A 14,637-nucleotide genomic window follows, 5' to 3' on the forward strand; every position below is an offset into this window, starting at 1 on the left:
GAGGGAGAGCTAGATAGATAGCATTGCATTACATTACATTACATGGCAATGCAATGCACAGTTGCTGAAGTTGAACCAAAATGAGCTTGTCATCTGGCTTCTGCAACTTTTAACATGAAAAATCCAATGAGGAGAAGAAAAGCAAAGCCAAAGAGTCCATCCCAAAATCCGACAAACAAGCAAAATGAACAAAAAGCATTGAATTCAATTCTTTCTGATTTTAGAAACTGCATTAAAGAAGGGGTGCACCGGTCCTGGAGATACTGCAATACCAGGTCAATGCGTGGAGTGGACAGAGCAAGCTCTTTTTCCATCTCCCTGTTCTAAAAATCCATTTAATATATGGTCCCCAGATAGGGGACGTATCAGATATTAAACTGATAAGAACAGATACTACACTTGATCTTAGCCAAAAGGCCGAGAAGCGATAACCAGAATTGGTTTCCGACTACGGTGCCACCCAAGGATTCTGAAAAGTCCATTTGTGGAGATGGCCACCTGGACTCCCGTTAAGAAGACATGCTGTCAACCTCTAGATCCCTCACATGCCTGCACTTTTCGGCTTGCTGCTGCTGCAATCCACGCGTTTTAGATCTGCATAACTCCACCTCTTTTAGCACAGTACCCTCAACCCCCGGCTGTTCCCACCCGCCTCAACACCGTTGGAAGGGAGGAGAACCAATTAAGGCGGGGGGGGGTGGAACGAGCAGCTGTCTACCCTTAGCAGGAGGGTTGCTGATTAATTACCTCTCCTGCTGCTGCTGCTGCTGGCTGTCCAGCAGCAGACTGAAGGTGGCTGCTGCTGTGCGCAGGTATATAAAGGCTCAGAGCCTATTATGACACGCGCAGCCAGCGTTCCATTGCCACATTCCGTCTACTGCAGGCGGGATACCTGGATGGCTGAATGTCACTGAGAAGCTCACAGAGACCGCCATAAGCAACAGTTTAAAAGAATGCCACAGACTAATCAACCAAACTTTTTGGGTTGGTTTCTCTTTTATAGTCTGCAGGCATTAAATGAAAGAAGTCAGTGTTCCAGCAGAGGGAGACAACGTTTCAGAAAAGGCATTGTAGCAAACCAAAAAAGAAATTTTAAGCGCAGCAGAGTAACCAGCTCACATACCTGTTAGCTCAGGTGAGTTTAAAAGGCTGCTGTTGATAACAAGGGCATTTGCTAAATAGATGGTGTGTGTGCAACAATATACTGAAAGGTCAATTATATTGTGCAGCTTATCTCACCACCTGTAGTTATTTAGGTGAAAGCTCCAAAATGCTTGCCTAATATGTCTGTTTATCCAAAAGGAAGTATAGAGGGAGAGCTAGATAGATAGCATTGCATTACATTATATTACATGGCAATGCAATGCACAGTTGCTGAAGTTGAACCAAAATGAGCTTGTCATCTGGCTTCTGCAACTTTTAACATGAAAAATCCAATGAGGAGAAGAAAAGCAAAGCCAAAGAGTCCATCCCAAAATCCGACAAACAAGCAAAATGAACAAAAAGCATTGAATTCAATTCTTTCTGATTTTAGAAACTGCATTAAAGAAGGGGTGCACCGGTCCTGGAGATACTGCAATACCAGGTCAATGCGTGGAGTGGACAGAGCAAGCTCTTTTTCCATCTCCCTGTTCTAAAAATCCATTTAATATATGGTCCCCAGATAGGGGACGTATCAGATATTAAACTGATAAGAACAGATACTACACTTGATCTTAGCCAAAAGGCCGAGAAGCGATAACCAGAATTGGTTTCCGACTACGGTGCCACCCAAGGATTCTGAAAAGTCCATTTGTGGAGATGGCCACCTGGACTCCCGTTAAGAAGACATGCTGTCAACCTCTAGATCCCTCACATGCCTGCACTTTTCGGCTTGCTGCTGCTGCAATCCACGCGTTTTAGATCTGCATAACTCCACCTCTTTTAGCACAGTACCCTCAACCCCCGGCTGTTCCCACCCGCCTCAACACCGTTGGAAGGGAGGAGAACCAATTAAGGCGGGGGGGGGGTGGAACGAGCAGCTGTCTACCCTTAGCAGGAGGGTTGCTGATTAATTACCTCTCCTGCTGCTGCTGCTGCTGGCTGTCCAGCAGGAGACTGAAGGTGGCTGCTGCTGTGCGCAGGTATATAAAGGCTCAGAGCCTATTATGACACGCGCAGCCAGCGTTCCATTGCCACATTCCGTCTACTGCAGGCGGGATACCTGGATGGCTGAATGTCACTGAGAAGCTCACAGAGACCGCCATAAGCAACAGTTTAAAAGAATGCCACAGACTAATCAACCAAACTTTTTGGGTTGGTTTCTCTTTTATAGTCTGCAGGCATTAAATGAAAGAAGTCAGTGTTCCAGCAGAGGGAGACAACGTTTCAGAAAAGGCATTGTAGCAAACCAAAAAAGAAATTTTAAGCGCAGCAGAGTAACCAGCTCACATACCTGTTAGCTCAGGTGAGTTTAAAAGGCTGCTGTTGATAACAAGGGCATTTGCTAAATAGATGGTGTGTGTGCAACAATATACTGAAAGGTCAATTATATTGTGCAGCTTATCTCACCACCTGTAGTTATTTAGGTGAAAGCTCCAAAATGCTTGCCTAATATGTCTGTTTATCCAAAAGGAAGTATAGAGGGAGAGCTAGATAGATAGCATTGCATTACATTACATTACATGGCAATGCAATGCACAGTTGCTGAAGTTGAACCAAAATGAGCTTGTCATCTGGCTTCTGCAACTTTTAACATGAAAAATCCAATGAGGAGAAGAAAAGCAAAGCCAAAGAGTCCATCCCAAAATCCGACAAACAAGCAAAATGAACAAAAAGCATTGAATTCAATTCTTTCTGATTTTAGAAACTGCATTAAAGAAGGGGTGCACCGGTCCTGGAGATACTGCAATACCAGGTCAATGCGTGGAGTGGACAGAGCAAGCTCTTTTTCCATCTCCCTGTTCTAAAAATCCATTTAATATATGGTCCCCAGATAGGGGACGTATCAGATATTAAACTGATAAGAACAGATACTACACTTGATCTTAGCCAAAAGGCCGAGAAGCGATAACCAGAATTGGTTTCCGACTACGGTGCCACCAAAGGATTCTGAAAAGTCCATTTGTGGAGATGGCCACCTGGACTCCGGTTAAGAAGACATGCTGTCAACCTCTAGATCCCTCACATGCCTGCACTTTTCGGCTTGCTGCTGCTGCAATCCACGCGTTTTAGATCTGCATAACTCCACCTCTTTTAGCACAGTACCCTCAACCCCCGGCTGTTCCCACCCGCCTCAACACCGTTGGAAGGGAGGAGAACCAATTAAGGCGGGGGGGGGGGTGGAACGAGCAGCTGTCTACCCTTAGCAGGAGGGTTGCTGATTAATTACCTCTCCTGCTGCTGCTGCTGCTGGCTGTCCAGCAGCAGACTGAAGGTGGCTGCTGCTGTGCGCAGGTATATAAAGGCTCAGAGCCTATTATGACACGCGCAGCCAGCGTTCCATTGCCACATTCCGTCTACTGCAGGCGGGATACCTGGATGGCTGAATGTCACTGAGAAGCTCACAGAGACCGCCATAAGCAACAGTTTAAAAGAATGCCACAGACTAATCAACCAAACTTTTTGGGTTGGTTTCTCTTTTATAGTCTGCAGGCATTAAATGAAAGAAGTCAGTGTTCCAGCAGAGGGAGACAACGTTTCAGAAAAGGCATTGTAGCAAACCAAAAAAGAAATTTTAAGCGCAGCAGAGTAACCAGCTCACATACCTGTTAGCTCAGGTGAGTTTAAAAGGCTGCTGTTGATAACAAGGGCATTTGCTAAATAGATGGTGTGTGTGCAACAATATACTGAAAGGTCAATTATATTGTGCAGCTTATCTCACCACCTGTAGTTATTTAGGTGAAAGCTCCAAAATGCTTGCCTAATATGTCTGTTTATCCAAAAGGAAGTATAGAGGGAGAGCTAGATAGATAGCATTGCATTACATTACATTACATGGCAATGCAATGCACAGTTGCTGAAGTTGAACCAAAATGAGCTTGTCATCTGGCTTCTGCAACTTTTAACATGAAAAATCCAATGAGGAGAAGAAAAGCAAAGCCAAAGAGTCCATCCCAAAATCCGACAAACAAGCAAAATGAACAAAAAGCATTGAATTCAATTCTTTCTGATTTTAGAAACTGCATTAAAGAAGGGGTGCACCGGTCCTGGAGATACTGCAATACCAGGTCAATGCGTGGAGTGGACAGAGCAAGCTCTTTTTCCATCTCCCTGTTCTAAAAATCCATTTAATATATGGTCCCCAGATAGGGGACGTATCAGATATTAAACTGATAAGAACAGATACTACACTTGATCTTAGCCAAAAGGCCGAGAAGCGATAACCAGAATTGGTTTCCGACTACGGTGCCACCCAAGGATTCTGAAAAGTCCATTTGTGGAGATGGCCACCTGGACTCCCGTTAAGAAGACATGCTGTCAACCTCTAGATCCCTCACATGCCTGCACTTTTCGGCTTGCTGCTGCTGCAATCCACGCGTTTTAGATCTGCATAACTCCACCTCTTTTAGCACAGTACCCTCAACCCCCGGCTGTTCCCACCCGCCTCAACACCGTTGGAAGGGAGGAGAACCAATTAAGGCGGGGGGGGGGGTGGAACGAGCAGCTGTCTACCCTTAGCAGGAGGGTTGCTGATTAATTACCTCTCCTGCTGCTGCTGCTGCTGGCTGTCCAGCAGCAGACTGAAGGTGGCTGCTGCTGTGCGCAGGTATATAAAGGCTCAGAGCCTATTATGACACGCGCAGCCAGCGTTCCATTGCCACATTCCGTCTACTGCAGGCGGGATACCTGGATGGCTGAATGTCACTGAGAAGCTCACAGAGACCGCCATAAGCAACAGTTTAAAAGAATGCCACAGACTAATCAACCAAACTTTTTGGGTTGGTTTCTCTTTTATAGTCTGCAGGCATTAAATGAAAGAAGTCAGTGTTCCAGCAGAGGGAGACAACGTTTCAGAAAAGGCATTGTAGCAAACCAAAAAAGAAATTTTAAGCGCAGCAGAGTAACCAGCTCACATACCTGTTAGCTCAGGTGAGTTTAAAAGGCTGCTGTTGATAACAAGGGCATTTGCTAAATAGATGGTGTGTGTGCAACAATATACTGAAAGGTCAATTATATTGTGCAGCTTATCTCACCACCTGTAGTTATTTAGGTGAAAGCTCCAAAATGCTTGCCTAATATGTCTGTTTATCCAAAAGGAAGTATAGAGGGAGAGCTAGATAGATAGCATTGCATTACATTACATTACATGGCAATGCAATGCACAGTTGCTGAAGTTGAACCAAAATGAGCTTGTCATCTGGCTTCTGCAACTTTTAACATGAAAAATCCAATGAGGAGAAGAAAAGCAAAGCCAAAGAGTCCATCCCAAAATCCGACAAACAAGCAAAATGAACAAAAAGCATTGAATTCAATTCTTTCTGATTTTAGAAACTGCATTAAAGAAGGGGTGCACCGGTCCTGGAGATACTGCAATACCAGGTCAATGCGTGGAGTGGACAGAGCAAGCTCTTTTTCCATCTCCCTGTTCTAAAAATCCATTTAATATATGGTCCCCAGATAGGGGACGTATCAGATATTAAACTGATAAGAACAGATACTACACTTGATCTTAGCCAAAAGGCCGAGAAGCGATAACCAGAATTGGTTTCCGACTACGGTGCCACCCAAGGATTCTGAAAAGTCCATTTGTGGAGATGGCCACCTGGACTCCCGTTAAGAAGACATGCTGTCAACCTCTAGATCCCTCACATGCCTGCACTTTTCGGCTTGCTGCTGCTGCAATCCACGCGTTTTAGATCTGCATAACTCCACCTCTTTTAGCACAGTACCCTCAACCCCCGGCTGTTCCCACCCGCCTCAACACCGTTGGAAGGGAGGAGAACCAATTAAGGCGGGGGGGGGGTGGAACGAGCAGCTGTCTACCCTTAGCAGGAGGGTTGCTGATTAATTACCTCTCCTGCTGCTGCTGCTGCTGGCTGTCCAGCAGCAGACTGAAGGTGGCTGCTGCTGTGCGCAGGTATATAAAGGCTCAGAGCCTATTATGACACGCGCAGCCAGCGTTCCATTGCCACATTCCGTCTACTGCAGGCGGGATACCTGGATGGCTGAATGTCACTGAGAAGCTCACAGAGACCGCCATAAGCAACAGTTTAAAAGAATGCCACAGACTAATCAACCAAACTTTTTGGGTTGGTTTCTCTTTTATAGTCTGCAGGCATTAAATGAAAGAAGTCAGTGTTCCAGCAGAGGGAGACAACGTTTCAGAAAAGGCATTGTAGCAAACCAAAAAAGAAATTTTAAGCGCAGCAGAGTAACCAGCTCACATACCTGTTAGCTCAGGTGAGTTTAAAAGGCTGCTGTTGATAACAAGGGCATTTGCTAAATAGATGGTGTGTGTGCAACAATATACTGAAAGGTCAATTATATTGTGCAGCTTATCTCACCACCTGTAGTTATTTAGGTGAAAGCTCCAAAATGCTTGCCTAATATGTCTGTTTATCCAAAAGGAAGTATAGAGGGAGAGCTAGATAGATAGCATTGCATTACATTACATTACATGGCAATGCAATGCACAGTTGCTGAAGTTGAACCAAAATGAGCTTGTCATCTGGCTTCTGCAACTTTTAACATGAAAAATCCAATGAGGAGAAGAAAAGCAAAGCCAAAGAGTCCATCCCAAAATCCGACAAACAAGCAAAATGAACAAAAAGCATTGAATTCAATTCTTTCTGATTTTAGAAACTGCATTAAAGAAGGGGTGCACCGGTCCTGGAGATACTGCAATACCAGGTCAATGCGTGGAGTGGACAGAGCAAGCTCTTTTTCCATCTCCCTGTTCTAAAAATCCATTTAATATATGGTCCCCAGATAGGGGACGTATCAGATATTAAACTGATAAGAACAGATACTACACTTGATCTTAGCCAAAAGGCCGAGAAGCGATAACCAGAATTGGTTTCCGACTACGGTGCCACCCAAGGATTCTGAAAAGTCCATTTGTGGAGATGGCCACCTGGACTCACGTTAAGAAGACATGCTGTCAACCTCTAGATCCCTCACATGCCTGCACTTTTCGGCTTGCTGCTGCTGCAATCCACGCGTTTTAGATCTGCATAACTCCACCTCTTTTAGCACAGTACCCTCAACCCCCGGCTGTTCCCACCCGCCTCAACACCGTTGGAAGGGAGGAGAACCAATTAAGGCGGGGGGGTGGGGGTGGAACGAGCAGCTGTCTACCCTTAGCAGGAGGGTTGCTGATTAATTACCTCTCCTGCTGCTGCTGCTGCTGGCTGTCCAGCAGCAGACTGAAGGTGGCTGCTGCTGTGCGCAGGTATATAAAGGCTCAGAGCCTATTATGACACGCGCAGCCAGCGTTCCATTGCCACATTCCGTCTACTGCAGGCGGGATACCTGGATGGCTGAATGTCACTGAGAAGCTCACAGAGACCGCCATAAGCAACAGTTTAAAAGAATGCCACAGACTAATCAACCAAACTTTTTGGGTTGGTTTCTCTTTTATAGTCTGCAGGCATTAAATGAAAGAAGTCAGTGTTCCAGCAGAGGGAGACAACGTTTCAGAAAAGGCATTGTAGCAAACCAAAAAAGAAATTTTAAGCGCAGCAGAGTAACCAGCTCACATACCTGTTAGCTCAGGTGAGTTTAAAAGGCTGCTGTTGATAACAAGGGCATTTGCTAAATAGATGGTGTGTGTGCAACAATATACTGAAAGGTCAATTATATTGTGCAGCTTATCTCACCACCTGTAGTTATTTAGGTGAAAGCTCCAAAATGCTTGCCTAATATGTCTGTTTATCCAAAAGGAAGTATAGAGGGAGAGCTAGATAGATAGCATTGCATTACATTACATTACATGGCAATGCAATGCACAGTTGCTGAAGTTGAACCAAAATGAGCTTGTCATCTGGCTTCTGCAACTTTTAACATGAAAAATCCAATGAGGAGAAGAAAAGCAAAGCCAAAGAGTCCATCCCAAAATCCGACAAACAAGCAAAATGAACAAAAAGCATTGAATTCAATTCTTTCTGATTTTAGAAACTGCATTAAAGAAGGGGTGCACCGGTCCTGGAGATACTGCAATACCAGGTCAATGCGTGGAGTGGACAGAGCAAGCTCTTTTTCCATCTCCCTGTTCTAAAAATCCATTTAATATATGGTCCCCAGATAGGGGACGTATCAGATATTAAACTGATAAGAACAGATTTTTTTTTTTTTGAAAGCCCGAATTCGTGTACAAAACCCGAGTGCGCTTAAAAAAGTGACAAGTGCCACAAAAAAAGTGCACTAGGATGCTGGTCTTCTTGAAACCCTCTCCAAAAGGAGAAGGGTCCCCCAAACCATTCCCCGTCCCTCCGAGCCAAAAGGCCACAGCGAGGAACAGGGACAAAAAGCCACCTCCAGCCGAAGCCAGAGGCGACCCAATCTTACCCCCAGCACCTGCCCGAGTTCTCACCCGAGCAAGGCACTGGGAGCCAAAGACTGTGCTCCCCTCCCGGAAGAGGGGAGCCAACAACGCTCTCCTCCCGAAAGAGGAGAGCCAGGGGGGTTCAGGGGGGAGCGGAACCTGATGGCCACACACTCCCCCCCTAGACCTGCCAAGAGAGGAACCCGTAAGGGAACCGCATCCCGACAAAATCCTAGTAGGACGTGACACACGTGAATAAGTGGACACACAGTGACAAAGAAATTAAATAAATAGTGAAGGTTTCACAGTATAATACTGCCCGGACCTTCGACCGGGAATTGAAAAATTCCCCATCCTAAGGCCAGAAGGCCCGGAATAAGGGTGTGTGCGAAGAAAGAAAATTTGAAGTGCTTGTGCAAATGTGCCATAAACTCAAGTGGGGTTCCCAATCCCAGTGAGTTAAGGCACCCCAGGGTCACCACTCCTGGGGCACTTCACACTTCGGGCTTTCGATCTTCCCCGGCCCAATGGCGTCGATCCTGGGGGGCCATGCTTTCCACCAGATGACTATATTAGCCACCTGGCGTACTAACAAGCGCCTAAACCCCAGTGTGCATAATGTAACAATCTACTAGGGCGGCCAACATCCAAAACCGCCTTTTCGAAAGATACTACACTTGATCTTAGCCAAAAGGCCGAGAAGCGATAACCAGAATTGGTTTCCGACTACGGTGCCACCCAAGGATTCTGAAAAGTCCATTTGTGGAGATGGCCACCTGGACTCCCGTTAAGAAGACATGCTGTCAACCTCTAGATCCCTCACATGCCTGCACTTTTCGGCTTGCTGCTGCTGCAATCCACGCGTTTTAGATCTGCATAACTCCACCTCTTTTAGCACAGTACCCTCAACCCCCGGCTGTTCCCACCCGCCTCAACACCGTTGGAAGGGAGGAGAACCAATTAAGGCGGGGGGGGGGGTGGAACGAGCAGCTGTCTACCCTTAGCAGGAGGGTTGCTGATTAATTACCTCTCCTGCTGCTGCTGCTGCTGGCTGTCCAGCAGCAGACTGAAGGTGGCTGCTGCTGTGCGCAGGTATATAAAGGCTCAGAGCCTATTATGACACGCGCAGCCAGCGTTCCATTGCCACATTCCGTCTACTGCAGGCGGGATACCTGGATGGCTGAATGTCACTGAGAAGCTCACAGAGACCGCCATAAGCAACAGTTTAAAAGAATGCCACAGACTAATCAACCAAACTTTTTGGGTTGGTTTCTCTTTTATAGTCTGCAGGCATTAAATGAAAGAAGTCAGTGTTCCAGCAGAGGGAGACAACGTTTCAGAAAAGGCATTGTAGCAAACCAAAAAAGAAATTTTAAGCGCAGCAGAGTAACCAGCTCACATACCTGTTAGCTCAGGTGAGTTTAAAAGGCTGCTGTTGATAACAAGGGCATTTGCTAAATACATGGTGTGTGTGCAACAATATACTGAAAGGTCAATTATATTGTGCAGCTTATCTCACCACCTGTAGTTATTTAGGTGAAAGCTCCAAAATGCTTGCCTAATATGTCTGTTTATCCAAAAGGAAGTATAGAGGGAGAGCTAGATAGATAGCATTGCATTACATTACATTACATGGCAATGCAATGCACAGTTGCTGAAGTTGAACCAAAATGAGCTTGTCATCTGGCTTCTGCAACTTTTAACATGAAAAATCCAATGAGGAGAAGAAAAGCAAAGCCAAAGAGTCCATCCCAAAATCCGACAAACAAGCAAAATGAACAAAAAGCATTGAATTCAATTCTTTCTGATTTTAGAAACTGCATTAAAGAAGGGGTGCACCGGTCCTGGAGATACTGCAATACCAGGTCAATGCGTGGAGTGGACAGAGCAAGCTCTTTTTCCATCTCCCTGTTCTAAAAATCCATTTAATATATGGTCCCCAGATAGGGGACGTATCAGATATTAAACTGATAAGAACAGATACTACACTTGATCTTAGCCAAAAGGCCGAGAAGCGATAACCAGAATTGGTTTCCGACTACGGTGCCACCCAAGGATTCTGAAAAGTCCATTTGTGGAGATGGCCACCTGGACTCCCTTTAAGAAGACATGCTGTCAACCTCTAGATCCCTCACATGCCTGCACTTTTCGGCTTGCTGCTGCTGCAATCCACGCGTTTTAGATCTGCATAACTCCACTTCTTTTAGCACAGTACCCTCAACCCCCGGCTGTTCCCACCCGCCTCAACACCGTTGGAAGGGAGGAGAACCAATTAAGGCGGGGGGGGGGGGGTGGAACGAGCAGCTGTCTACCCTTAGCAGGAGGGTTGCTGATTAATTACCTCTCCTGCTGCTGCTGCTGCTGGCTGGCCAGCAGCAGACTGAAGGTGGCTGCTGCTGTGCGCAGGTATATAAAGGCTCAGAGCCTATTATGACACGCGCAGCCAGCGTTCCATTGCCACATTCCGTCTACTGCAGGCGGGATACCTGGATGGCTGAATGTCACTGAGAAGCTCACAGAGACCGCCATAAGCAACAGTTTAAAAGAATGCCACAGACTAATCAACCAAACTTTTTGGGTTGGTTTCTCTTTTATAGTCTGCAGGCATTAAATGAAAGAAGTCAGTGTTCCAGCAGAGGGAGACAACGTTTCAGAAAAGGCATTGTAGCAAACCAAAAAAGAAATTTTAAGCGCAGCAGAGTAACCAGCTCACATACCTGTTAGCTCAGGTGAGTTTAAAAGGCTGCTGTTGATAACAAGGGCATTTGCTAAATAGATGGTGTGTGTGCAACAATATACTGAAAGGTCAATTATATTGTGCAGCTTATCTCACCACCTGTAGTTATTTAGGTGAAAGCTCCAAAATGCTTGCCTAATATGTCTGTTTATCCAAAAGGAAGTATAGAGGGAGAGCTAGATAGATAGCATTGCATTACATTACATTACATGGCAATGCAATGCACAGTTGCTGAAGTTGAACCAAAATGAGCTTGTCATCTGGCTTCTGCAACTTTTAACATGAAAAATCCAATGAGGAGAAGAAAAGCAAAGCCAAAGAGTCCATCCCAAAATCCGACAAACAAGCAAAATGAACAAAAAGCATTGAATTCAATTCTTTCTGATTTTAGAAACTGCATTAAAGAAGGGGTGCACCGGTCCTGGAGATACTGCAATACCAGGTCAATGCGTGGAGTGGACAGAGCAAGCTCTTTTTCCATCTCCCTGTTCTAAAAATCCATTTAATATATGGTCCCCAGATAGGGGACGTATCAGATATTAAACTGATAAGAACAGATACTACACTTGATCTTAGCCAAAAGGCCGAGAAGCGATAACCAGAATTGGTTTCCGACTACGGTGCCACCCAAGGATTCTGAAAAGTCCATTTGTGGAGATGGCCACCTGGACTCCCGTTAAGAAGACATGCTGTCAACCTCTAGATCCCTCACATGCCTGCACTTTTCGGCTTGCTGCTGCTGCAATCCACGCGTTTTAGATCTGCATAACTCCACCTCTTTTAGCACAGTACCCTCAACCCCCGGCTGTTCCCACCCGCCTCAACACCGTTGGAAGGGAGGAGAACCAATTAAGGCGGGGGGGGGGGGGGTGGAACGAGCAGCTGTCTACCCTTAGCAGGAGGGTTGCTGATTAATTACCTCTCCTGCTGCTGCTGCTGCTGGCTGGCCAGCAGCAGACTGAAGGTGGCTGCTGCTGTGCGCAGGTATATAAAGGCTCAGAGCCTATTATGACACGCGCAGCCAGCGTTCCATTGCCACATTCCGTCTACTGCAGGCGGGATACCTGGATGGCTGAATGTCACTGAGAAGCTCACAGAGACCGCCATAAGCAACAGTTTAAAGGAATGCCACAGACTAATCAACCAAACTTTTTGGGTTGGTTTCTCTTTTATAGTCTGCAGGCATTAAATGAAAGAAGTCAGTGTTCCAGCAGAGGGAGACAACGTTTCAGAAAAGGCATTGTAGCAAACCAAAAAAGAAATTTTAAGCGCAGCAGAGTAACCAGCTCACATACCTGTTAGCTCAGGTGAGTTTAAAAGGCTGCTGTTGATAACAAGGGCATTTGCTAAATAGATGGTGTGTGTGCAACAATATACTGAAAGGTCAATTATATTGTGCAGCTTATCTCACCACCTGTAGTTATTTAGGTGAAAGCTCCAAAATGCTTGCCTAATATGTCTGTTTATCCAAAAGGAAGTATAGAGGAAGAGCTAGATAGATAGCATTGCATTACATTACATTACATGGCAATGCAATGCACAGTTGCTGAAGTTGAACCAAAATGAGCTTGTCATCTGGCTTCTGCAACTTTTAACATGAAAAATCCAATGAGGAGAAGAAAAGCAAAGCCAAAGAGTCCATCCCAAAATCCGACAAACAAGCAAAATGAACAAAAAGCATTGAATTCAATTCTTTCTGATTTTAGAAACTGCATTAAAGAAGGGGTGCACCGGTCCTGGAGATACTGCAATACCAGGTCAATGCGTGGAGTGGACAGAGCAAGCTCTTTTTCCATCTCCCTGTTCTAAAAATCCATTTAATATATGGTCCCCAGATAGGGGACGTATCAGATATTAAACTGATAAGAACAGATACTACACTTGATCTTAGCCAAAAGGCCGAGAAGCGATAACCAGAATTGGTTTCCGACTACGGTGCCACCCAAGGATTCTGAAAAGTCCATTTGTGGAGATGGCCACCTGGACTCCCGTTAAGAAGACATGCTGTCAACCTCTAGATCCCTCACATGCCTGCACTTTTCGGCTTGCTGCTGCTGCAATCCACGCGTTTTAGATCTGCATAACTCCACCTCTTTTAGCACAGTACCCTCAACCCCCGGCTGTTCCCACCCGCCTCAACACCGTTGGAAGGGAGGAGAACCAATTAAGGCGGGGGGGGGGGTGGAACGAGCAGCTGTCTACCCTTAGCAGGAGGGTTGCTGATTAATTACCTCTCCTGCTGCTGCTGCTGCTGGCTGTCCAGCAGCAGACTGAAGGTGGCTGCTGCTGTGCGCAGGTATATAAAGGCTCAGAGCCTATTATGACACGCGCAGCCAGCGTTCCATTGCCACATTCCGTCTACTGCAGGCGGGATACCTGGATGGCTGAATGTCACTGAGAAGCTCACAGAGACCGCCATAAGCAACAGTTTAAAAGAATGCCACAGACTAATCAACCAAACTTTTTGGGTTGGTTTCTCTTTTATAGTCTGCAGGCATTAAATGAAAGAAGTCAGTGTTCCAGCAGAGGGAGACAACGTTTCAGAAAAGGCATTGTAGCAAACCAAAAAAGAAATTTTAAGCGCAGCAGAGTAACCAGCTCACATACCTGTTAGCTCAGGTGAGTTTAAAAGGCTGCTGTTGATAACAAGGGCATTTGCTAAATAGATGGTGTGTGTGCAACAATATACTGAAAGGTCAATTATATTGTGCAGCTTATCTCACCACCTGTAGTTATTTAGGTGAAAGCTCCAAAATGCTTGCCTAATATGTCTGTTTATCCAAAAGGAAGTATAGAGGGAGAGCTAGATAGATAGCATTGCATTACATTACATTACATGGCAATGCAATGCACAGTTGCTGAAGTTGAACCAAAATGAGCTTGTCATCTGGCTTCTGCAACTTTTAACATGAAAAATCCAATGAGGAGAAGAAAAGCAAAGCCAAAGAGTCCATCCCAAAATCCGACAAACAAGCAAAATGAACAAAAAGCATTGAATTCAATTCTTTCTGATTTTAGAAACTGCATTAAAGAAGGGGTGCACCGGTCCTGGAGATACTGCAATACCAGGTCAATGCGTGGAGTGGACAGAGCAAGCTCTTTTTCCATCTCCCTGTTCTAAAAATCCATTTAATATATGGTCCCCAGATAGGGGACGTATCAGATATTAAACTGATAAGAACAGATACTACACTTGATCTTAGCCAAAAGGCCGAGAAGCGATAACCAGAATTGGTTTCCGACTACGGTGCCACCCAAGGATTCTGAAAAGTCCATTTGTGGAGATGGCCACCTGGACTCCCGTTAAGAAGACATGCTGTCAACCTCTAGATCCCTCACATGCCTGCACTTTTCGGCTTGCTGCTGCTGCAATCCACGCGTTTTAGATCTGCATAACTCCACCTCTTTTAGCACAGTACCCTCAACCCCCGGCTGT

At 45.6% G+C, this 14,637-nt stretch overlaps 10 non-coding genes and 2 pseudogenes across 10 annotated transcripts; all 12 read right to left on the minus strand.

The window, feature by feature from the left end:
* Nucleotides 1–238: 238 nt before the first annotated feature.
* On the minus strand, nt 239–429 carry LOC141217948 (U2 spliceosomal RNA). Its single transcript, XR_012286717.1, has one exon. It is a non-coding gene; the product is annotated as a U2 spliceosomal RNA (small nuclear RNA).
* Nucleotides 430–1,548: 1,119 nt separating this feature from the next.
* Nucleotides 1,549–1,739, minus strand: LOC141217949 (U2 spliceosomal RNA). Its single transcript, XR_012286718.1, has one exon. It is a non-coding gene; the product is annotated as a U2 spliceosomal RNA (small nuclear RNA).
* A 1,120-nt stretch (nt 1,740–2,859) lies between these two features.
* Nucleotides 2,860–3,050, minus strand: LOC141217950 (U2 spliceosomal RNA). Its single transcript, XR_012286719.1, has one exon. It is a non-coding gene; the product is annotated as a U2 spliceosomal RNA (small nuclear RNA).
* Nucleotides 3,051–4,171: 1,121 nt separating this feature from the next.
* LOC141217951 (U2 spliceosomal RNA) lies at nt 4,172–4,362 on the minus strand. The gene has a single exon (XR_012286720.1). It is a non-coding gene; the product is annotated as a U2 spliceosomal RNA (small nuclear RNA).
* Nucleotides 4,363–5,483: 1,121 nt separating this feature from the next.
* Nucleotides 5,484–5,674, minus strand: LOC141217954 (U2 spliceosomal RNA). The gene has a single exon (XR_012286722.1). It is a non-coding gene; the product is annotated as a U2 spliceosomal RNA (small nuclear RNA).
* Nucleotides 5,675–6,794: 1,120 nt separating this feature from the next.
* LOC141217955 (U2 spliceosomal RNA) lies at nt 6,795–6,985 on the minus strand. The gene has a single exon (XR_012286723.1). It is a non-coding gene; the product is annotated as a U2 spliceosomal RNA (small nuclear RNA).
* Nucleotides 6,986–8,108: 1,123 nt separating this feature from the next.
* On the minus strand, nt 8,109–8,285 carry LOC141218380 (U2 spliceosomal RNA; annotated as a pseudogene).
* A 794-nt stretch (nt 8,286–9,079) lies between these two features.
* Nucleotides 9,080–9,171, minus strand: LOC141218435 (U2 spliceosomal RNA; annotated as a pseudogene).
* Nucleotides 9,172–10,292: 1,121 nt separating this feature from the next.
* Nucleotides 10,293–10,483, minus strand: LOC141217956 (U2 spliceosomal RNA). Its single transcript, XR_012286724.1, has one exon. It is a non-coding gene; the product is annotated as a U2 spliceosomal RNA (small nuclear RNA).
* Nucleotides 10,484–11,606: 1,123 nt separating this feature from the next.
* On the minus strand, nt 11,607–11,797 carry LOC141217957 (U2 spliceosomal RNA). Its single transcript, XR_012286725.1, has one exon. It is a non-coding gene; the product is annotated as a U2 spliceosomal RNA (small nuclear RNA).
* Nucleotides 11,798–12,921: 1,124 nt separating this feature from the next.
* LOC141217958 (U2 spliceosomal RNA) lies at nt 12,922–13,112 on the minus strand. The gene has a single exon (XR_012286726.1). It is a non-coding gene; the product is annotated as a U2 spliceosomal RNA (small nuclear RNA).
* Nucleotides 13,113–14,233: 1,121 nt separating this feature from the next.
* Nucleotides 14,234–14,424, minus strand: LOC141217959 (U2 spliceosomal RNA). Its single transcript, XR_012286727.1, has one exon. It is a non-coding gene; the product is annotated as a U2 spliceosomal RNA (small nuclear RNA).
* Nucleotides 14,425–14,637: the final 213 nt, after the last annotated feature.

Source organism: Phyllobates terribilis, unplaced genomic scaffold (genome assembly GCF_046119375.1).
Source record: "Phyllobates terribilis strain yellow unplaced genomic scaffold, ASM4611937v1 Scaffold_249__1_contigs__length_2872098, whole genome shotgun sequence".
NCBI classification, from domain to species: domain Eukaryota; kingdom Metazoa; phylum Chordata; class Amphibia; order Anura; family Dendrobatidae; genus Phyllobates; species Phyllobates terribilis.